Genomic DNA, 19,252 nt, shown 5'->3' with positions numbered 1-19,252 from the left:
CCTGGACATTGATCAAAAGGCGCAGTTGGATCTTATACGTTATCTGCTCAGACTCAGTAAAATCTTAACTTTTCTTTCAATATCTACCAATGTGTGTTGCATTCTTATGCCTCCTACAGTCATGGAAAAACCGATTCTGTTGCATGTCATTCAATACAAGCTATGCTCTAACAATTATATACCGTGTTGCCACAAATCTTTGGTTTTCTCACAAATAAAATCATTGTGAGAATCGTGACAAAAAGGTTAAAATACAGGGGGTCTTCGGTTCCATGGTGTAATGGTTAGCACTCTGGACTCTGAATCCAGCGATCTGAGTTCAAGTCTCAGTGGAACCAAATTGGTTAAATGCTTCTCAAGTGTTCTGTCACAAGAAGATAATTGGTGAGGAAATTTATAATCATTAAGTATTTCATATTCTCTGCAAATCTTTGAAAGTTTTTTCATTTGTTTCTGAAAAATGTCTTAGGACATTATTGATTGCCTCTTGCAATGCATTAATTGATTTTGGAGATGGAACCAAGGGTCTTATTATGCTCTTCGTAATACTGTATCGAATGAGAACGGATGCTGACATTCACAAATCAAACTTCCAATCTTGCAAATATCCACTTTGTTTAATGCAAGTGATGGTCTCTACACAAGAATTTTGCCCTTTGCAAATGGTTGCTAGTATTTCACTGATTGATATTTTGACCATTGTGGGATTGCTGCGGGAATAGTTCCAAATCCTCAATTTATGGATCTATGAACAAGCACATTGCAGTCCAGTCATATTTAGTATTCTTTCCGCTATACTCTCAAAGTTCTAGGGTTTCATGGTGTAATGGTCAGCACTCTGGACTTTGAATCCAGAGATCTGAGTTTAAATCTCAGTGAAACCTTTGCCTGTTTTGATATCTAGGACAATCAATGGTGCCCAAGATTTCTCTTTGAAATTTTCATTGAAGGAATCATGAAATGTATTACTTGATTTGAAATGATGAAATGAGAAATTGTCTTTTTTCAAAATGCTAACCAATGCAAAGTGTTTCTCCCACTCATAGACTTTGCTGAAACCCGGGATTGAACCAGGGACCTTTAGATCTTCAGTCTATCGCTCTCCCAACTGAGCTATTCCAGCTGACAAAACTGTTCATTCACCCAAAAATGCCAAGTGACTATATTGGATCCAACAGCATTCCACACTTGGCACTGGTAACAAACGTTTGTCAGTTGAGTTTTTCAGTTGATTGCCTCCAAGTCTGTGATGGTGGGAAATGATCAAAAAGCTCATCTACATATGAAGGAACTGTACCTGGACATTGATCAAAAGGCGCAGTTGGATCGTATACGTTATCTGCTCAGACTCAGTAAAATCTTAACTTTTCTTTCAATATCTACCAATGCGTGTTGCATTCTCATGCCTCCTACAGTCATGGAAAAACCGATTCTGTTGCATGTCATTCAATACAAGCTATGCTCTAACAATTATATACCGTGTTGCCACAAATCTTTGGTTTTCTCACAAATAAAATCATTGTGAGAATCGTAACAAAAAGGTTACAATACAGCGGGTCTTCGGTTCCATGGTGTAATGGTTAGCACTCTGGACTCTGAATCCAGCGATCTGAGTTCAAGTCTCAGTGGAACCAAATTGGTTAAATGCTTCTCAAGTGTTCTGTCACAAGAAGACAATTGGTGACGAAATTTATAATCATTAAGTATTTCATATTCTCTGCAAATCTTTGAAAGTTTTTTCATTTGTTTCTGAAAAATGTCTTAGGACATTATTGATTGCCTCTTGCAATGCATTAATTGATTTTGGAGATGGAACCAAGGGTCTTATTATGCTCTTCGTAATACTGTATCGAATGAGAACGGATTCTGACATTCACAAATCAAACTTCCAATCTTGCAAATATCCACTTTGTTTAATGCAAGTGATGGTCTCTACACAAGAATTTTGCCCTTTGCAAATGGTTGCTAGTATTTCACTGATTGATATTTTGACCATTGTGGGATTGCTGCGGGAATGGTTCCAAGTCCTCAATTTATGGATCTATGAACAAGCACATTGCAGTCCAGTCATATTTAGTATTCTTTCCACTATACTCTCAAAGTTCTAGGGTTTCATGGTGTAATGTTCAGCACTCTGGACTTTGAATCCAGCGATCTGAGTTCAAATCTCAGTGAAACCTTTGCCTGTTTTGATATCTAGGACAATCAATGGTGCCCAAGATTTCTCTTTGAAATTTTCATTGAAGGAATCATGAAATGTATTACTTGATTTGAAATGATGAAATGAGAAATTGTCTTTTTTCAAAATGCTAACCAATTCAAAGTGTTTCTCCCACTCATAGACTTTGCTGAAACCCGGGATTGAACCAGGGACCTTTAGATCTTCAGTCTAACGCTCTCCCAACTGAGCTATTCCAGCTGACAAAACTGTTCATTGACCCAAAAATGCCAAGTGACTATATTGGATCCAACAGCATTCCACACTTGGCACTGGTAACAAACGTTTGTCAGTTGAGTTTTTCAGTTGATTGCCTCCAAGTCTGTGATGGTGGGAAATGATCAAAAAGCTCATCTACATATGAAGGAACTGTACCTGGACATTGATCAAAAGGCGCAGTTGGATCTTATACGTTATCTGCTCAGACTCAGTAAAATCTTAACTTTTCTTTCAATATCTACCAATGTGTGTTGCATTCTCATGCCTCCTACAGTCATGGAAAAACCGATTCTGTTGCATGTCATTCAATACAAGCTATGTTCTAACAATTATATACCGTGTTTCCACAAATCTTTGGTTTCTCACAAATAAAATCATTGTGAGAATCGTGACAAAAAGGTTTAAATACAGCGGGTCTTCGGTTCCATGGTGTAATGGTTAGCACTCTGGACTCTGAATTCAGCGATCTGAGTTCAAGTCTCAGTGGAACCAAATTGGTTAAATGCTTCTCAAGTGTTCTGTCACAAGAAGACAATTGGTGAGGAAATTTATAATCATTAAGTATTTCATATTCTCAGCAAATCTTTGAAAGTTTTTTCATTTGTTTCTGAAAAATGTCTTAGGACATTATTGATTGCCTCTTGCAATGCATTAATTGATTTTGGAGATGGAACCAAGGGTCTTATTATGCTCTTCGTAATACTGTATCGAATGAGAACGGATGCTGACATCCACAAATCAAACTTCCAAACTTGCAAATATCCACTTTCTTTAATGCAAGTGATGGTGCTCTACACAAGAATTTTGCCCTTTGCAAATGGTTGCTAGTATTTCACTGATTGATATTTTGACCATTGTGGGATTGCTGCGGGAATAGTTCCAAATCCTCAATTTATGGATCTATGAACAAGCACATTGCAGTCCAGTCATATTTAGTATTCTTTCCGCTATACTCTCAAAGTTCTAGGGTTTCATGGTGTAATGGTCAGCACTCTGGACTTTGAATCCAGCGATCTGAGTTCAAATCTCAGTGAAGCCTTTGCCTGTTTTGATATCTAGGACAATCAATGGTGTCCAAGATTTCTCTTTGAAATTTTCATTGAAGGAATCATGAAATGTATTACTTGATTTGAAATGATGAAATGAGAAATTGTCTTTTTTCAAAATGTTAACCAATTCAAAGTGTTTCTCCCACTCATAGACTTTGCTGAAACCCGGGGGTGAACCAAGGACCTTTAGATCTTCAGTCTAACGCTCTCCCAACTGAGCTATTCCAGCGGACAAAACTGTTCATTCACCCAAAACTGCCAAGTGACTATATTGGATCCAACAGCATTCCACACTTGGCACTGGTAACAAACGTTTGTCAGTTGAGTTTTTCAGTTGATTGCCTCCAAGTCTGTGATGGTGGGAAATGATCAAAAAGCTCATCTACATATGAAGGAACTGTACCTGGACATTGATCAAAAGGCGCAGTTGGATCTTATACGTTATCTGCTCAGACTCAGTAAAATCTTAACTTTTCTTTCAATATCTACCAATGTGTGTTGCATTCTCATGCCTCCTACAGTCATGGAAAAACCAATTCTGTTGCATGTCATTCAATACAAGCTATGCTCTAACAATTATATACCGTGTTGCCACAAATCTTTGGTTTTCTCACAAATAAAATCATTGTGAGAATCGTGACAAAAAGGTTAAAATACAGCGGGTCTTAGGTTCAATGGTGTAATGGTTAGCACTCTGGACTCTGAATCCAGCGATCTGAGTTCAAGTCTCAGTGGAACCAAATTGGTTAAATGCTTCTCAAGTGTTCTGTCACAAGAAGACAATTGGTGAGGAAATTTATAATCATTAAGTATTTCATATTCTCTGCAAATCTTTGAAAGTTTTTTCATTTGTTTCTGAAAAATGTCTTAGGACATTATTGATTGCCTCTTGCAATGCATTAATTGATTTTGGAGATGGAACCAAGGGTCTTATTATGCTCTTAGTAATACTGTATCGAATGAGAACGGATGCTGACATTCACAAATCAAACTTCCAATCTTGCAAATATCCGCTTTGTTTAATGCAAGTGATGGTCTCTACACAAGAATTTTGCCCTTTGCAAATGGTTGCTAGTATTTCACTGATTGATATTTTGACCATTGTGGGATTGCTGCGGGAATAGTTCCAAATCCTCAATTTATGGATCTATGAATAAGCACATTGCAGTCCAGTCATATTTAGTATTCTTTCCGCTATACTCTCAAAGTTCTAGGGTTTCATGGTGTAATGGTCAGCACTCTGGACTTTGAATCCAGCGATCTGAGTTCAAATCTCAGTGAAGCCTTTGCCTGTTTTGATATCTAGGACAATCAATGGTGTCCAAGATTTCTCTTTGAAATTTTCATTGAAGGAATCATGAAATGTATTACTTGATTTGAAATGATGAAATGAGAAATTGTCTTTTTTCAAAATGTTAACCAATTCAAAGTGTTTCTCCCACTCATAGACTTTGCTGAAACCCGGGATTGAACCAGGGACCTTTAGATCTTCAGTCTAACGCTCTCCCAACTGAGCTATTCCAGCGGACAACACTGTTCATTCACCCAAAAATGCCAAGTGACTATATTGGATCCAACAGCATTCCACACTTGGCACTGGTAACAAACGTTTGTCAGTTGAGTTTTTCAGTTGATTGCCTCCAAGTCTGTGATGGTGGGAAATGATCAAAAAGCTCATCTACATATGAAGGAACTGTACCTGGACATTGATCAAAAGGCGCAGTTGGATCTTATACGTTATCTGCTCAGACTCAGTAAAATCTTAACTTTTCTTTCAATATCTACCAATGTGTGTTGCATTCTCATGCCTCCTACAGTCATGGAAAAACCAATTCTGTTGCATGTCATTAAATACAAGCTATGCTCTAACAATTATATACCGTGTTGCCACAAATCTTTGGTTTTCTCACAAATAAAATCATTGTGAGAATCGTGACAAAAAGGTTAAAATACAGCGGGTCTTAGGTTCAATGGTGTAATGGTTAGCACTCTGGACTCTGAATCCAGCGATCTGAGTTCAAGTCTCAGTGGAACCAAATTGGTTAAATGCTTCTCAAGTGTTCTGTCACAAGAAGACAATTGGTGAGGAAATTTATAATCATTAAGTATTTCATATTCTCTGCAAATCTTTGAAAGTTTTTTCATTTGTTTCTGAAAAATGTCTTAGGACATTATTGATTGCCTCTTGCAATGCATTAATTGATTTTGGAGATGGAACCAAGGGTCTTATTATGCTCTTAGTAATACTGTATCGAATGAGAACGGATGCTGACATTCACAAATCAAACTTCCAATCTTGCAAATATCCACTTTGTTTAATGCAAGTGATGGTCTCTACACAAGAATTTTGCCCTTTGCAAATGGTTGCTAGTATTTCACTGATTGATATTTTGACCATTGTGGGATTGCTGCGGGAATAGTTCCAAATCCTCAATTTATGGATCTATGAACAAGCACATTGCAGTCCAGTCATATTTAGTATTCTTTCCGCTATACTCTCAAAGTTCTAGGGTTTCATGGTGTAATGGTCAGCACTCTGGACTTTGAATCCAGCGATCTGAGTTCAAATCTCAGTGAAACCTTTGCCTGTTTTGATATCTAGGACAATCAATGGTGCCCAAGTTTTCTCTTTGAAAATTTCATTGAAGGAATCATGAAATGTATTACTTGATTTGAAATGATGAAATGAGAAATTGTCTTTTTTCAAAATGCAAACCAATTCAAAGTGTTTCTCCCACTCATAGACTTTGCTGAAACCCGGGATTGAACCAGGGACCTTTAGATCTTCAGTCTAACGCTCTCCCAACTGAGCTATTCCAGCAGACAAAGCTGTTCATTCACCCAAAAATGCCAAGTGACTATATGAGGTCCAACAGCATTCCACACTTGGCACTGGTAACAAACGTTTGTCAGTTGAGTTTTTCAGTTGATTGCCTCCAAGTCTGTGATGGTGGGAAATGATCAAAAAGCTCATCTACATATGAAGGAACTGTACCTGGACATTGATCAAAAGGCGCAGTTGGATCTTATATGTTATCTGCTCAGACTCAGTAAAATCTTAACTTTTCTTTCAATATCTACCAATGTGTGTTGCATTCTCATGCCTCCTACAGTCATGGAAAAACCGATTCTGTTGCATGTCATTCAATACAAGCTATGCTCTAACAATTATATACCGTGTTGCCACAAATCTTTGGTTTTCTCACAAATAAAATCATTGTGAGAATCGTGACAAAAAGGTTAAAATACAGCGGGTCTTCGGTTCCATGGTGTAATGGTTAGCACTCTGGACTCTGAATCCAGCGATCTGAGTTCAAGTCTCAGTGGAACCAAATTGGTTAAATGCTTCTCAAGTGTTCTGTCACAAGAAGACAATTGGTGAGAAAATTTATAATCATTAAGTATTTCATATTCTCTGCAAATCTTTGAAAGTTTTTTCATTTGTTTCTGAAAAATGTCTTAGGACATTATTGATTGCCTCTTGCAATGCATTAATTGATTTTGGAGATGGAACCAAGGGTCTTATTATGCTCTTCGTAATACTGTATCGAATGAGAACGGATGCTGACATTCACAAATCAAACTTCCAATCTTGCAAATATCCACTTTGTTTAATGCAAGTGATGGTCTCTACACAAGAATTTTGCCCTTTGCAAATGGTTGCTAGTATTTCACTGATTGATATTTTGACCATTGTGGGATTGCTGCGGGAATGGTTCCAAGTCCTCAATTTATGGATCTATGAACAAGCACATTGCAGTCCAGTCATATTTAGTATTCTTTCCACTATACTCTCAAAGTTCTAGGGTTTCATGGTGTAATGGTCAGCACTCTGGACTTTGAATCCAGGGATCTGAGTTCAAATCTCAGTGAAACCTTTGCCTGTTTTGATATCTAGGACAATCAATGGTGTCCAAGATTTCTCTTTGAAATTTTCATTGAAGGAATCATGAAATGTATTACTTGATTTGAAATGATGAAATGAGAAATTGTCTTTTTTCAAAATGCAAACCAATTCAAAGTGTTTCTCCCACTCATAGACTTTGCTGAAACCCGGGATTGAACCAGGGACCTTTAGATCTTCAGTCTAACGCTCTCCCAACTGAGCTATCCCAGCTAACAAAACTGTTCATTGACCCAAAAATGCCAAGTGACTATATTGGATCCAACAGCATTCCACACTTGGCACTGGTAACAAACGTTTGTCAGTTGAGTTTTTCAATCGATTGCCTCCAAGTCTGTGATGGTGGGAAATGATCAAAAAGCTCATCTACATATGAAGGAACTGTACCTGGACATTGATCAAAAGGCGCAGTTGGATCTTATATGTTATCTGCTCAGACTCAGTAAAATCTTAACTTTTCTTTCAATATCTACCAATGTGTGTTGCATTCTCATGCCTCCTACAGTCATGGAAAAACCGATTCTGTTGCATGTCATTCAATACAAGCTATGCTCTAACAATTATATACCGTGTTTCCACAAATCTTTGGTTTCTCACAAATAAAATCATTGTGAGAATCGTGACAAAAAGGTTAAAATACAGAGGGTCTTCGGTTCCATGGTGTAATGGTTAGCACTCTGAATCCAGCGATCTGAGTTCAAGTCTCAGTGGAACCAAATTGGTTAAATGCTTCTCAAGTGTTTTGTCACAAGAAGACAATTGGTGAGGAAATTTATAATCATTAAGTATTTCATATTCTCTGCAAATCTTTGAAAGTTTTTTCATCTGTTTCTGAAAAATGTCTTAGGACATTATTGATTGCCTCTTGCAATGCATTAATTGATTTTGGAGATGGAACCAAGGGTCTTATTATGCTCTTCGTAATTCTGTATCGAATGAGAACGGATGCTGACATTCACAAATCAAACTTCCAATCTTGCAAATATCCACTTTGTTTAATGCAAGTGATGGTCTCTACACAAGAATTTTGCCCTTTGCAAATGGTTGCTAGTATTTCACTGATTGATATTTTGACCATTGTGGGATTGCAGCGGGAATAGTTCCAAATCCTCAATTTATGGATCTATGAACAAGCACATTGCAGTCCAGTCATATTTAGTATTCTTTCCGCTATACTCTCAAAGTTCTAGGGTTTCATGGTGTAATGGTCAGCACTCTGGACTTTGAATCCAGCAATCTGAGTTCAAATCTCGGTGAAACCTTTGCCTGTTTTGATATCTAGGACAATCAATGGTGCCCAAGATTTCTCTTTGAAAATTTCATTGAAGGAATCATGAAATGTATTTCTTGATTTGAAATGATGAAATGAGAAATTGTCTTTTTTCAAAATGCTAACCAATTCAAAGTGTTTCTCCCACTCATAGACTTTGCTGAAACCCGGGATTGAACCAGGGACCTTTAGATCTTCAGTCTAACGCTCTCCCAACTGAGCTATTCCAGCGGACAAAACTGTTCATTGACCCAAAAATGCCAAGTGACTATATTGGATCCAACAGCATTCCACACTTGGCACTGGTAACAAACGTTTGTCAGTTGAGTTTTTCAATCGATTGCCTCCAAGTCTGTGATGGTGGGAAATGATCAAAAAGCTCATCTACATATGAAGGAACTGTACCTGGACATTGATCAAAAGGCGCAGTTGGATCTTATATGTTATCTGCTCAGACTCAGTAAAATCTTAACTTTTCTTTCAATATCTACCAATGTGTGTTGCATTCTCATGCCTCCTACAGTCATGGAAAAACCGATTCTGTTGCATGTCATTCAATACAAGCTATGCTCTAACAATTATATACCGTGTTTCCACAAATCTTTGGTTTCTCACAAATAAAATCATTGTGAGAATCGTGACAAAAAGGTTTAAATACAGCGGGTCTTCGGTTCCATGGTGTAATGGTTAGCACTCTGGACTTTGAATCCAGCGATCTGAGTTCAAGTCTCAGTGGAACCAAATTGGTTAAATGCTTCTCAAGTGTTCTGTCACAAGAAGACAATTGGTGAGGAAATTTATAATCATTAAGTATTTCATATTCTCTGCAAATCTTTGAAAGTTTTTTCATTTGTTTCTGAAAAATGTCTTAGGACATTATTGATTGCCTCTTGCAATGCATTAATTGATTTTGGAGATGGAACCAAGGGTCTTATTATGCTCTTCGTAATTCTGTATCGAATGAGAACGGATGCTGACATTCACAAATCAAACTTCCAATCTTGCAAATATCCACTTTGTTTAATGCAAGTGATGGTCTCTACACAAGAATTTTGCCCTTTGCAAATGGTTGCTAGTATTTCACTGATTGATATTTTGACCATTGTGGGATTGCTGCGGGAATAGTTCCAAATCCTCAATTTATGGATCTATGAACAAGCACATTGCAGTCCAGTCATATTTAGTATTCTTTCCGCTATACTCTCAAAGTTCTAGGGTTTCATGGTGTAATGGTCAGCACTCTGGACTTTGAATCCAGCGATCTGAGTTCAAATCTCAGTGAAACCTTTGCCTGTTTTGATATCTAGGACAATCAATGGTGCCCAAGATTTCTCTTTGAAAATTTCATTGAAGGAATCATGAAATGTATTACTTGATTTAAAATGATGAAATGAGAAATTGTCTTTTTTCAAAATGCTAACCAATTCAAAGTGTTTCTCCCACTCATAGACTTTGCTGAAACCCGGGATTGAACCAGGGACCTTTAGATCTTCAGTCTAACGCTCTCCCAACTGAGCTATTCCAGTAGACAAAACTGTTCATTCACCCAAAAATGCCAAGTGACTATATGAGGTCCAACAGCATTCCACACTTGGCACTGGTAACAAACGTTTGTCAGTTGAGTTTTTCAGTTGATTGCCTCCAAGTCTGTGATGGTGGGAAATGATCAAAAAGCTCATCTACATATGAAGGAACTGTACCTGGACATTGATCAAAAGGCGCAGTTGGATCTTATATGTTATCTGCTCAGACTCAGTAAAATCTTAACTTTTCTTTCAATATCTACCAATGTGTGTTGCATTCTCATGCCTCCTACAGTCATGGAAAAACCGATTCTGTTGCATGTCATTCAATACAAGCTATGCTCTAACAATTATATACCGTGTTTCCACAAATCTTTGGTTTCTCACAAATAAAATCATTGTGAGAATCGTGACAAAAAGGTTTAAATACAGCGGGTCTTCGGTTCCATGGTGTAATGGTTAGCACTCTGGACTTTGAATCCAGCGATCTGAGTTCAAGTCTCAGTGGAACCAAATTGGTTAAATGCTTCTCAAGTGTTCTGTCACAAGAAGACAATTGGTGAGGAAATTTATAATCATTAAGTATTTCATATTCTCTGCAAATCTTTGAAAGTTTTTTCATTTGTTTCTGAAAAATGTCTTAGGACATTATTGATTGCCTCTTGCAATGCATTAATTGATTTTGGAGATGGAACCAAGGGTCTTATTATGCTCTTCGTAATTCTGTATCGAATGAGAACGGATGCTGACATTCACAAATCAAACTTCCAATCTTGCAAATATCCACTTTGTTTAATGCAAGTGATGGTCTCTACACAAGAATTTTGCCCTTTGCAAATGGTTGCTAGTATTTCACTGATTGATATTTTGACCATTGTGGGATTGCTGCGGGAATAGTTCCAAATCCTCAATTTATGGATCTATGAACAAGCACATTGCAGTCCAGTCATATTTAGTATTCTTTCCGCTATACTCTCAAAGTTCTAGGGTTTCATGGTGTAATGGTCAGCACTCTGGACTTTGAATCCAGCGATCTGAGTTCAAATCTCAGTGAAACCTTTGCCTGTTTTGATATCTAGGACAATCAATGGTGCCCAAGATTTCTCTTTGAAAATTTCATTGAAGGAATCATGAAATGTATTACTTGATTTAAAATGATGAAATGAGAAATTGTCTTTTTTCAAAATGCTAACCAATTCAAAGTGTTTCTCCCACTCATAGACTTTGCTGAAACCCGGGATTGAACCAGGGACCTTTAGATCTTCAGTCTAACGCTCTCCCAACTGAGCTATTCCAGTAGACAAAACTGTTCATTCACCCAAAAATGCCAAGTGACTATATGAGGTCCAACAGCATTCCACACTTGGCACTGGTAACAAACGTTTGTCAGTTGAGTTTTTCAGTTGATTGCCTCCAAGTCTGTGATGGTGGGAAATGATCAAAAAGCTCATCTACATATGAAGGAACTGTACCTGGACATTGATCAAAAGGCGCAGTTGGATCTTATATGTTATCTGCTCAGACTCAGTAAAATCTTAACTTTTCTTTCAATATCTACCAATGTGTGTTGCATTCTCATGCCTCCTACAGTCATGGAAAAACCGATTCTGTTGCATGTCATCCAATACAAGCTATGCTCTAACAATTATATACCGTGTTGCCACAAATCTTTGGTTTTCTCACAAATAAAATCATTGTGAGAATCGTGACAAAAAGGTTAAAATACAGGGGGTCTTCGGTTCCATGGTGTAATGGTTAGCACTCTGGACTCTGAATCCAGCGATCTGAGTTCAAGTCTCAGTGGAACCAAATTGGTTAAATGCTTCTCAAGTGTTCTGTCACAAGAAGACAATTGGTGAGGAAATTTATAATCATTAAGTATTTCATATTCTCTGCAAATCTTTGAAAGTTTTTTCATTTGTTTCTGAAAAATGTCTTAGGACATTATTGATTGCCTCTTGCAATGCATTAATTGATTTTGGAGATGGAACCAAGGGTCTTATTATGCTCTTCGTAATACTGTATCGAATGAGAACGGATGCTGACATTCACAAATCAAACTTCCAATCTTGCAAATATCCACTTTGTTTAATGCAAGTGATGGTCTCTACACAAGAATTTTGCCCTTTGCAAATGGTTGCTAGTATTTCACTGATTGATATTTTGACCATTGTGGGATTGCTGTTGGAATGGTTCCAAGTCCTCAATTTATGGATCTATGAACAAGCACATTGCAGTCCAGTCATATTTAGTATTCTTTCCACTATACTCTCAAAGTTCTAGGGTTTCATGGTGTAATGGTCAGCACTCTGGACTTTGAATCCAGCGATCTGAGTTCAAATCTCAGTGAAACCTTTGCCTGTTTTGATATCTAGGACAATCAATGGTGTACAAGATTTCTCTTTGAAATTTTCATTGAAGGAATCATGAAATGTATTACTTGATTTGAAATGATGAAATGAGAAATTGTCTTTTTTCAAAATGCAAACCAATTCAAAGAGTTTCTCCCACTCATAGACTTTGCTGAAACCCGGGATTGAACCAGGGACCTTTAGATCTTCAGTCTAACGCTCTCCCAACTGAGCTATTCCAGCTGACAAAACTGTTCATTCACCCAAAAATGCCAAGTGACTATATTGGATCCAACAGCATTCCACACTTGGCACTGGTAACAAACGTTTGTCAGTTGAGTTTTTCAATCGATTGCCTCCAAGTCTGTGATGGTGGGAAATGATCAAAAAGCTCATCTACATATGAAGGAACTGTACCTGGACATTGATCAAAAGGCGCAGTTGGATCTTATATGTTATCTGCTCAGACTCAGTAAAATCTTAACTTTTCTTTCAATATCTACCAATGTGTGTTGCATTCTCATGCCTCCTACAGTCATGGAAAAACCGATTCTGTTGCATGTCATTCAATACAAGCTATGCTCTAACAATTATATACCGTGTTTCCACAAATCTTTGGTTTCTCACAAATAAAATCATTGTGAGAATCGTGACAAAAAGGTTACAATACAGCGGGTCTTCGGTTCCATGGTGTAATGGTTAGCACTCTGGACTCTGAATCCAGCGATCTGAGTTCAAGTCTCAGTGGAACCAAATTGGTTTAATGCTTCTCAAGTGTTTTGTCACAAGAAGACAATTGGTGAGGAAATTTATAATCATTAAGTATTTCATATTCTCTGCAAATCTTTGAAAGTTTTTTCATTTGTTTCTGAAAAATGTCTTAGGACATTATTGATTGCCTCTTGCAATGCATTAATTGATTTTGGAGATGGAACCAAGGGTCTTATTATGCTCTTAGTAATACTGTATCGAATGAGAACGGATGCTGACATTCACAAATCAAACTTCCAATCTTGCAAATATCCACTTTGTTTAATGCAAGTGATGGTCTCTACACAAGAATTTTGCCCTTTGCAAATGGTTGCTAGTATTTCACTGATTGATATTTTGACCATTGTGGGATTGCTGCGGGAATAGTTCCAAATCCTCAATTTATGGATCTATGAACAAGCACATTGCAGTCCAGTCATATTTAGTATTCTTTCCGCTATACTCTCAAAGTTCTAGGGTTTCATGGTGTAATGGTCAGCACTCTGGACTTTGAATCCAGCGAGCTGAGTTCAAATCTCAGTGAAACCTTTGCCTGTTTTGATATCTAGGACAATCAATGGTGCCCAAGTTTTCTCTTTGAAAATTTCATTGAAGGAATCATGAAATGTATTACTTGATTTGAAATGATGAAATGAGAAATTGTCTTTTTTCAAAATGCAAACCAATTCAAAGTGTTTCTCCCACTCATAGACTTTGCTGAAACCCGGGATTGAACCAGGGACCTTTAGATCTTCAGTCTAACGCTCTCCCAACTGAGCTATTCCAGCAGACAAAACTGTTCATTCACCCAAAAATGCCAAGTGACTATATGAGGTCCAACAGCATTCCACACTTGGCACTGGTAACAAACGTTTGTCAGTTGAGTTTTTCAGTTGATTGCCTCCAAGTCTGTGATGGTGGGAAATGATCAAAAAGCTCATCTACATATGAAGGAACTGTACCTGGACATTGATCAAAAGGCGCAGTTGGATCTTATATGTTATCTGCTCAGACTCAGTAAAATCTTAACTTTTCTTTCAATATCTACCAATGTGTGTTGCATTCTCATGCCTCCTACAGTCATGGAAAAACCGATTCTGTTGCATGTCATTCAATACAAGCTATGCTCTAACAATTATATACCGTGTTGCCACAAATCTTTGGTTTTCTCACAAATAAAATCATTGTGAGAATCGTGACAAAAAGGTTAAAATACAGGGGGTCTTCGGTTCCATGGTGTAATGGTTAGCACTCTGGACTCTGAATCCAGCGATCTGAGTTCAAGTCTCAGTGGAACCAAATTGGTTAAATGCTTCTCAAGTGTTCTGTCACAAGAAGACAATTGGTGAGAAAATTTATAATCATTAAGTATTTCATATTCTCTGCAAATCTTTGAAAGTTTTTTCATTTGTTTCTGAAAAATGTCTTAGGACATTATTGATTGCCTCTTGCAATGCATTAATTGATTTTGGAGATGGAACCAAGGGTCTTATTATGCTCTTCGTAATACTGTATCGAATGAGAACGGATGCTGACATTCACAAATCAAACTTCCAATCTTGCAAATATCCACTTTGTTTAATGCAAGTGATGGTCTCTACACAAGAATTTTGCCCTTTGCAAATGGTTGCTAGTATTTCACTGATTGATATTTTGACCATTGTGGGATTGCTGCGGGAATGGTTCCAAGTCCTCAATTTATGGATCTATGAACAAGCACATTGCAGTCCAGTCATATTTAGTATTCTTTCCACTATACTCTCAAAGTTCTAGGGTTTCATGGTGTAATGGTCAGCACTCTGGACTTTGAATCCAGGGATCTGAGTTCAAATCTCAGTGAAACCTTTGCCTGTTTTGATATCTAGGACAATCAATGGTGTCCAAGATTTCTCTTTGAAATTTTCATTGAAGGAATCATGAAATGTATTACTTGATTTGAAATGATGAAATGAGAAATTGTCTTTTTTCAAAATGTAAACCAATTCAAAGTGTTTCTCCCACTCATAGACTTTGCTGAAACCCGGGATTGAACCAGGGACCTTTAGATCTTCAGTCTAACGCTCTCCCAACTGAGCTATCCCAGCTGACAAAACTGTTCATTGACCCAAAAATGCCAAGTGACTATATTGGATCCAACAGCATTCCACACTTGGCACTGGTAACAAACGTTTGTCAGTTGAGTTTTTCAATCGATTGCCTCCAAGTCTGTGATGGTGGGAAATGATCAAAAAGCTCATCTACATATGAAGGAACTGTACCTGGACATTGATCAAAAGGCGCAGTTGGATCTTATATGTTATCTGCTCAGACTCAGTAAAATCTTAACTTTTCTTTCAATATCTACCAATGTGTGTTGCATTCTCATGCCTCCTACAGTCATGGAAAAACCGATTCTGTTGCATGTCATTCAATACAAGCTATGCTCTAACAATTATATACCGTGTTTCCACAAATCTTTGGTTTCTCACAAATAAAATCATTGTGAGAATCGTGACAAAAAGGTTAAAATACAGAGGGTCTTCGGTTCCATGGTGTAATGGTTAGCACTCTGAATCCAGCGATCTGAGTTCAAGTCTCAGTGGAACCAAATTGGTTAAATGCTTCTCAAGTGTTTTGTCACAAGAAGACAATTGGTGAGGAAATTTATAATCATTAAGTATTTCATATTCTCTGCAAATCTTTGAAAGTTTTTTCATTTGTTTCTGAAAAATGTCTTAGGACATTATTGATTGCCTCTTGCAATGCATTAATTGATTTTGGAGATGGAACCAAGGGTCTTATTATGCTCTTCGTAATACTGTATCGAATGAGAACGGATGCTGACATTCACAAATCAAACTTCCAATCTTGCAAATATCCACTTTGTTTAATGCAAGTGATGGTCTCTACACAAGAATTTTGCCCTTTGCAAATGGTTGCTAGTATTTCACTGATTGATATTTTGACCATTGTGGGATTGCTGCGGGAATGGTTCCAAGTCCTCAATTTATGGATCTATGAACAAGCACATTGCAGTCCAGTCATATTTAGTATTCTTTCCACTATACTCTCAAAGTTCTAGGGTTTCATGGTGTAATGGTCAGCACTCTGGACTTTGAATCCAGCGATCTGAGTTCAAATCTCAGTGAAACCTTTGCCTGTTTTGATATCTAGGACAATCAATGGTGTACAAGATTTCTCTTTGAAATTTTCATTGAAGGAATCATGAAATGTATTACTTGATTTGAAATGATGAAATGAGAAATTGTCTTTTTTCAAAATGCAAACCAATTCAAAGAGTTTCTCCCACTCATAGACTTTGCTGAAACCCGGGATTGAACCAGGGACCTTTAGATCTTCAGTCTAACGCTCTCCCAACTGAGCTATTCCAGCTGACAAAATTGTTCATTCACCCAAAAATGCCAAGTGACTATATTGGATCCAACAGCATTCCACACTTGGCACTGGTAACAAACGTTTGTCAGTTGAGTTTTTCAATCGATTGCCTCCAAGTCTGTGATGGTGGGAAATGATCAAAAAGCTCATCTACATATGAAGGAACTGTACCTGGACATTGATCAAAAGGCGCAGTTGGATCTTATATGTTATCTGCTCAGACTCAGTAAAATCTTAACTTTTCTTTCAATATCTACCAATGTGTGTTGCATTCTCATGCCTCCTACAGTCATGGAAAAACCGATTCTGTTGCATGTCATTCAATACAAGCTATGCTCTAACAATTATATACCGTGTTTCCACAAATCTTTGGTTTCTCACAAATAACATCATTGTGAGAATCGTGACAAAAAGGTTACAACACAGCGGGTCTTCGGTTCCATGGTGTAATGGTTAGCACTCTGGACTCTGAATCCAGCGATCTGAGTTCAAGTCTCAGTGGAACCAAATTGGTTAAATGCTTCTCAAGTGTTCTGTCACAAGAAGACAATTGGTGAGGAAATTTATATTCATTAAGTATTTCATATTCTCTGCAAATCTTTGAAAGTTTTTTCATTTGTTTCTGAAAAATGTCTTAGGACATTATTGATTGCCTCTTGCAATGCATTAATTGATTTTGGAGATGGAACCAAGGGTCTTATTATGCTCTTCGTAATTCTGTATCGAATGAGAACGGATGCTGACATTCACAAATCAAACTTCCAATCTTGCAAATATCCACTTTGTTTAATGCAAGTGATGGTCTCTACACAAGAATTTTGCCCTTTGCAAATGGTTGCTAGTATTTCACTGATTGATATTTTGACCATTGTGGGATTGCTGCGGGAATAGTTCCAAATCCTCAATTTATGGATCTATGAACAAGCACATTGCAGTCCAGTCATATTTAGTATTCTTTCCGCTATACTCTCAAAGTTCTAGGGTTTCATGGTGTAATGGTCAGCACTCTGGACTTTGAATCCAGCGATCTGAGTTCAAATCTCAGTGAAACCTTTGCCTGTTTTGATATCTAGGACAATCAATGGTGCCCAAGTTTTCTCTTTGAAAATTTCATTGAAGGAATCATGAAATGTATTACTTGATTTGAAATGATGAAATGAGAAATTGTCTTTTTTCAAAATGCAAACCAATTCAAAGTGTTTCTCCCACTCATAGACTTTGCTGAAACCCGGGATTGAACCAGGGACCTTTAGATCTTCAGTCTAACGCTCTCCCAACTGAGCTATTCCAGCAGACAAAACTGTTCATTCACCCAAAAATGCCAAGTGATTATATTGGATCCAACAGCATTCCACACTTGGCACTGGTAACAAACGTTTGTCAGTTGAGTTTTTCAGTTGATTGCCTCCAAGTCTGTGATGGTGGGAAATGATCAAAAAGCTCATCTACATATGAAGGAACTGTACCTGGACATTGATCAAAAGGCGCAGTTGGATCTTATATGTTATCTGCTCAGACTCAGTAAAATCTTAACTTTTCTTTCAATATCTACCAATGTGTGTTGCATTCTCATGCCTCCTACAGTCATGGAAAAACCGATTCTGTTGCATGTCATTCAATACAAGCTATGCTCTAACAATTATATACCGTGTTGCCACAAATCTTTGGTTTTCTCACAAATAAAATCATTGTGAGAATCGTGACAAAAAGGTTAAAATACAGGGGGTCTTCGGTTCCATGGTGTAATGGTTAGCACTCTGGACTCTGAATCCAGCGATTTGAGTTCAAGTCTCAGTGGAACCAAATTGGTTAAATGCTTCTCAAGTGTTCTGTCACAAGAAGACAATTGGTGAGAAAATTTATAATCATTAAGTATTTCATATTCTCTGCAAATCTTTGAAAGTTTTTTCATTTGTTTCTGAAAAATGTCTTAGGACATTATTGATTGCCTCTTGCAATGCATTAATTGATTTTGGAGATGGAACCAAGGGTCTTATTATGCTCTTCGTAATACTGTATCGAATGAGAACGGATGCTGACATTCACAAATCAAACTTCCAATCTTGCAAATATCCACTTTGTTTAATGCAAGTGATGGTCTCTACACAAGAATTTTGCCCTTTGCAAATGGTTGCTAGTATTTCACTGATTGATATTTTGACCATTGTGGGATTGCTGCGGGAATGGTTCCAAGTCCTCAATTTATGGATCTATGAACAAGCACATTGCAGTCCAGTCATATTTAGTATTCTTTCCACTATACTCTCAAAGTTCTAGGGTTTCATGGTGTAATGGTCAGCACTCTGGACTTTGAATCCAGGGATCTGAGTTCAAATCTCAGTGAAACCTTTGCCTGTTTTGATATCTAGGACAATCAATGGTGTCCAAGATTTCTCTTTGAAATTTTCATTGAAGGAATCATGAAATGTATTACTTGATTTGAAATGATGAAATGAGAAATTGTCTTTTTTCAAAATGTAAACCAATTCAAAGTGTTTCTCCCACTCATAGACTTTGCTGAAACCCGGGATTGAACCAGGGACCTTTAGATCTTCAGTCTAACGCTCTCCCAACTGAGCTATCCCAGCTGACA

At 37.5% G+C, this 19,252-nt stretch overlaps 43 non-coding genes across 43 annotated transcripts; 28 read left to right on the top strand and 15 right to left on the bottom strand.

The window, feature by feature from the left end:
- The first annotated feature begins 266 nt into the window (after positions 1 to 266).
- trnaq-cug (transfer RNA glutamine (anticodon CUG)) lies at positions 267 to 338 on the top strand. Its single transcript has one exon. It is a non-coding gene; the product is annotated as a tRNA-Gln (tRNA).
- A 474-nt stretch (positions 339 to 812) lies between these two features.
- trnaq-uug (transfer RNA glutamine (anticodon UUG)) lies at positions 813 to 884 on the top strand. Its single transcript has one exon. It is a non-coding gene; the product is annotated as a tRNA-Gln (tRNA).
- Positions 885 to 1,050: 166 nt separating this feature from the next.
- On the bottom strand, positions 1,051 to 1,123 carry trnaf-gaa (transfer RNA phenylalanine (anticodon GAA)). Its single transcript has one exon. It is a non-coding gene; the product is annotated as a tRNA-Phe (tRNA).
- A 439-nt stretch (positions 1,124 to 1,562) lies between these two features.
- On the top strand, positions 1,563 to 1,634 carry trnaq-cug (transfer RNA glutamine (anticodon CUG)). Its single transcript has one exon. It is a non-coding gene; the product is annotated as a tRNA-Gln (tRNA).
- Positions 1,635 to 2,108: 474 nt separating this feature from the next.
- Positions 2,109 to 2,180, top strand: trnaq-uug (transfer RNA glutamine (anticodon UUG)). Its single transcript has one exon. It is a non-coding gene; the product is annotated as a tRNA-Gln (tRNA).
- A 166-nt stretch (positions 2,181 to 2,346) lies between these two features.
- On the bottom strand, positions 2,347 to 2,419 carry trnaf-gaa (transfer RNA phenylalanine (anticodon GAA)). Its single transcript has one exon. It is a non-coding gene; the product is annotated as a tRNA-Phe (tRNA).
- Positions 2,420 to 2,857: 438 nt separating this feature from the next.
- trnaq-cug (transfer RNA glutamine (anticodon CUG)) lies at positions 2,858 to 2,929 on the top strand. The gene has a single exon. It is a non-coding gene; the product is annotated as a tRNA-Gln (tRNA).
- A 475-nt stretch (positions 2,930 to 3,404) lies between these two features.
- Positions 3,405 to 3,476, top strand: trnaq-uug (transfer RNA glutamine (anticodon UUG)). The gene has a single exon. It is a non-coding gene; the product is annotated as a tRNA-Gln (tRNA).
- A 166-nt stretch (positions 3,477 to 3,642) lies between these two features.
- Positions 3,643 to 3,715, bottom strand: trnaf-gaa (transfer RNA phenylalanine (anticodon GAA)). The gene has a single exon. It is a non-coding gene; the product is annotated as a tRNA-Phe (tRNA).
- A 439-nt stretch (positions 3,716 to 4,154) lies between these two features.
- Positions 4,155 to 4,226, top strand: trnaq-cug (transfer RNA glutamine (anticodon CUG)). The gene has a single exon. It is a non-coding gene; the product is annotated as a tRNA-Gln (tRNA).
- A 474-nt stretch (positions 4,227 to 4,700) lies between these two features.
- Positions 4,701 to 4,772, top strand: trnaq-uug (transfer RNA glutamine (anticodon UUG)). The gene has a single exon. It is a non-coding gene; the product is annotated as a tRNA-Gln (tRNA).
- Positions 4,773 to 4,938: 166 nt separating this feature from the next.
- On the bottom strand, positions 4,939 to 5,011 carry trnaf-gaa (transfer RNA phenylalanine (anticodon GAA)). Its single transcript has one exon. It is a non-coding gene; the product is annotated as a tRNA-Phe (tRNA).
- A 439-nt stretch (positions 5,012 to 5,450) lies between these two features.
- On the top strand, positions 5,451 to 5,522 carry trnaq-cug (transfer RNA glutamine (anticodon CUG)). Its single transcript has one exon. It is a non-coding gene; the product is annotated as a tRNA-Gln (tRNA).
- A 474-nt stretch (positions 5,523 to 5,996) lies between these two features.
- On the top strand, positions 5,997 to 6,068 carry trnaq-uug (transfer RNA glutamine (anticodon UUG)). Its single transcript has one exon. It is a non-coding gene; the product is annotated as a tRNA-Gln (tRNA).
- A 166-nt stretch (positions 6,069 to 6,234) lies between these two features.
- On the bottom strand, positions 6,235 to 6,307 carry trnaf-gaa (transfer RNA phenylalanine (anticodon GAA)). Its single transcript has one exon. It is a non-coding gene; the product is annotated as a tRNA-Phe (tRNA).
- Positions 6,308 to 6,746: 439 nt separating this feature from the next.
- trnaq-cug (transfer RNA glutamine (anticodon CUG)) lies at positions 6,747 to 6,818 on the top strand. Its single transcript has one exon. It is a non-coding gene; the product is annotated as a tRNA-Gln (tRNA).
- Positions 6,819 to 7,292: 474 nt separating this feature from the next.
- trnaq-uug (transfer RNA glutamine (anticodon UUG)) lies at positions 7,293 to 7,364 on the top strand. Its single transcript has one exon. It is a non-coding gene; the product is annotated as a tRNA-Gln (tRNA).
- A 166-nt stretch (positions 7,365 to 7,530) lies between these two features.
- Positions 7,531 to 7,603, bottom strand: trnaf-gaa (transfer RNA phenylalanine (anticodon GAA)). The gene has a single exon. It is a non-coding gene; the product is annotated as a tRNA-Phe (tRNA).
- A 977-nt stretch (positions 7,604 to 8,580) lies between these two features.
- Positions 8,581 to 8,652, top strand: trnaq-uug (transfer RNA glutamine (anticodon UUG)). The gene has a single exon. It is a non-coding gene; the product is annotated as a tRNA-Gln (tRNA).
- Positions 8,653 to 8,818: 166 nt separating this feature from the next.
- Positions 8,819 to 8,891, bottom strand: trnaf-gaa (transfer RNA phenylalanine (anticodon GAA)). The gene has a single exon. It is a non-coding gene; the product is annotated as a tRNA-Phe (tRNA).
- Positions 8,892 to 9,329: 438 nt separating this feature from the next.
- Positions 9,330 to 9,401, top strand: trnaq-uug (transfer RNA glutamine (anticodon UUG)). Its single transcript has one exon. It is a non-coding gene; the product is annotated as a tRNA-Gln (tRNA).
- A 474-nt stretch (positions 9,402 to 9,875) lies between these two features.
- On the top strand, positions 9,876 to 9,947 carry trnaq-uug (transfer RNA glutamine (anticodon UUG)). Its single transcript has one exon. It is a non-coding gene; the product is annotated as a tRNA-Gln (tRNA).
- Positions 9,948 to 10,113: 166 nt separating this feature from the next.
- On the bottom strand, positions 10,114 to 10,186 carry trnaf-gaa (transfer RNA phenylalanine (anticodon GAA)). Its single transcript has one exon. It is a non-coding gene; the product is annotated as a tRNA-Phe (tRNA).
- A 438-nt stretch (positions 10,187 to 10,624) lies between these two features.
- On the top strand, positions 10,625 to 10,696 carry trnaq-uug (transfer RNA glutamine (anticodon UUG)). Its single transcript has one exon. It is a non-coding gene; the product is annotated as a tRNA-Gln (tRNA).
- A 474-nt stretch (positions 10,697 to 11,170) lies between these two features.
- Positions 11,171 to 11,242, top strand: trnaq-uug (transfer RNA glutamine (anticodon UUG)). Its single transcript has one exon. It is a non-coding gene; the product is annotated as a tRNA-Gln (tRNA).
- A 166-nt stretch (positions 11,243 to 11,408) lies between these two features.
- trnaf-gaa (transfer RNA phenylalanine (anticodon GAA)) lies at positions 11,409 to 11,481 on the bottom strand. The gene has a single exon. It is a non-coding gene; the product is annotated as a tRNA-Phe (tRNA).
- Positions 11,482 to 11,920: 439 nt separating this feature from the next.
- trnaq-cug (transfer RNA glutamine (anticodon CUG)) lies at positions 11,921 to 11,992 on the top strand. The gene has a single exon. It is a non-coding gene; the product is annotated as a tRNA-Gln (tRNA).
- Positions 11,993 to 12,466: 474 nt separating this feature from the next.
- Positions 12,467 to 12,538, top strand: trnaq-uug (transfer RNA glutamine (anticodon UUG)). Its single transcript has one exon. It is a non-coding gene; the product is annotated as a tRNA-Gln (tRNA).
- A 166-nt stretch (positions 12,539 to 12,704) lies between these two features.
- trnaf-gaa (transfer RNA phenylalanine (anticodon GAA)) lies at positions 12,705 to 12,777 on the bottom strand. The gene has a single exon. It is a non-coding gene; the product is annotated as a tRNA-Phe (tRNA).
- Positions 12,778 to 13,215: 438 nt separating this feature from the next.
- On the top strand, positions 13,216 to 13,287 carry trnaq-cug (transfer RNA glutamine (anticodon CUG)). The gene has a single exon. It is a non-coding gene; the product is annotated as a tRNA-Gln (tRNA).
- A 474-nt stretch (positions 13,288 to 13,761) lies between these two features.
- Positions 13,762 to 13,833, top strand: trnaq-uug (transfer RNA glutamine (anticodon UUG)). Its single transcript has one exon. It is a non-coding gene; the product is annotated as a tRNA-Gln (tRNA).
- Positions 13,834 to 13,999: 166 nt separating this feature from the next.
- Positions 14,000 to 14,072, bottom strand: trnaf-gaa (transfer RNA phenylalanine (anticodon GAA)). Its single transcript has one exon. It is a non-coding gene; the product is annotated as a tRNA-Phe (tRNA).
- Positions 14,073 to 14,511: 439 nt separating this feature from the next.
- trnaq-cug (transfer RNA glutamine (anticodon CUG)) lies at positions 14,512 to 14,583 on the top strand. Its single transcript has one exon. It is a non-coding gene; the product is annotated as a tRNA-Gln (tRNA).
- A 474-nt stretch (positions 14,584 to 15,057) lies between these two features.
- Positions 15,058 to 15,129, top strand: trnaq-uug (transfer RNA glutamine (anticodon UUG)). The gene has a single exon. It is a non-coding gene; the product is annotated as a tRNA-Gln (tRNA).
- A 166-nt stretch (positions 15,130 to 15,295) lies between these two features.
- Positions 15,296 to 15,368, bottom strand: trnaf-gaa (transfer RNA phenylalanine (anticodon GAA)). The gene has a single exon. It is a non-coding gene; the product is annotated as a tRNA-Phe (tRNA).
- Positions 15,369 to 16,345: 977 nt separating this feature from the next.
- Positions 16,346 to 16,417, top strand: trnaq-uug (transfer RNA glutamine (anticodon UUG)). The gene has a single exon. It is a non-coding gene; the product is annotated as a tRNA-Gln (tRNA).
- Positions 16,418 to 16,583: 166 nt separating this feature from the next.
- Positions 16,584 to 16,656, bottom strand: trnaf-gaa (transfer RNA phenylalanine (anticodon GAA)). The gene has a single exon. It is a non-coding gene; the product is annotated as a tRNA-Phe (tRNA).
- Positions 16,657 to 17,094: 438 nt separating this feature from the next.
- Positions 17,095 to 17,166, top strand: trnaq-cug (transfer RNA glutamine (anticodon CUG)). The gene has a single exon. It is a non-coding gene; the product is annotated as a tRNA-Gln (tRNA).
- Positions 17,167 to 17,640: 474 nt separating this feature from the next.
- trnaq-uug (transfer RNA glutamine (anticodon UUG)) lies at positions 17,641 to 17,712 on the top strand. Its single transcript has one exon. It is a non-coding gene; the product is annotated as a tRNA-Gln (tRNA).
- A 166-nt stretch (positions 17,713 to 17,878) lies between these two features.
- trnaf-gaa (transfer RNA phenylalanine (anticodon GAA)) lies at positions 17,879 to 17,951 on the bottom strand. Its single transcript has one exon. It is a non-coding gene; the product is annotated as a tRNA-Phe (tRNA).
- Positions 17,952 to 18,390: 439 nt separating this feature from the next.
- On the top strand, positions 18,391 to 18,462 carry trnaq-cug (transfer RNA glutamine (anticodon CUG)). The gene has a single exon. It is a non-coding gene; the product is annotated as a tRNA-Gln (tRNA).
- A 474-nt stretch (positions 18,463 to 18,936) lies between these two features.
- trnaq-uug (transfer RNA glutamine (anticodon UUG)) lies at positions 18,937 to 19,008 on the top strand. Its single transcript has one exon. It is a non-coding gene; the product is annotated as a tRNA-Gln (tRNA).
- Positions 19,009 to 19,174: 166 nt separating this feature from the next.
- On the bottom strand, positions 19,175 to 19,247 carry trnaf-gaa (transfer RNA phenylalanine (anticodon GAA)). The gene has a single exon. It is a non-coding gene; the product is annotated as a tRNA-Phe (tRNA).
- Positions 19,248 to 19,252: the final 5 nt, after the last annotated feature.

Source organism: Nothobranchius furzeri, chromosome 2 (genome assembly GCF_043380555.1).
Source record: "Nothobranchius furzeri strain GRZ-AD chromosome 2, NfurGRZ-RIMD1, whole genome shotgun sequence".
In the NCBI taxonomy this organism is placed as follows: domain Eukaryota; kingdom Metazoa; phylum Chordata; class Actinopteri; order Cyprinodontiformes; family Nothobranchiidae; genus Nothobranchius; species Nothobranchius furzeri.
This window is presented reverse-complemented; position numbering and strand designations above follow the sequence as displayed.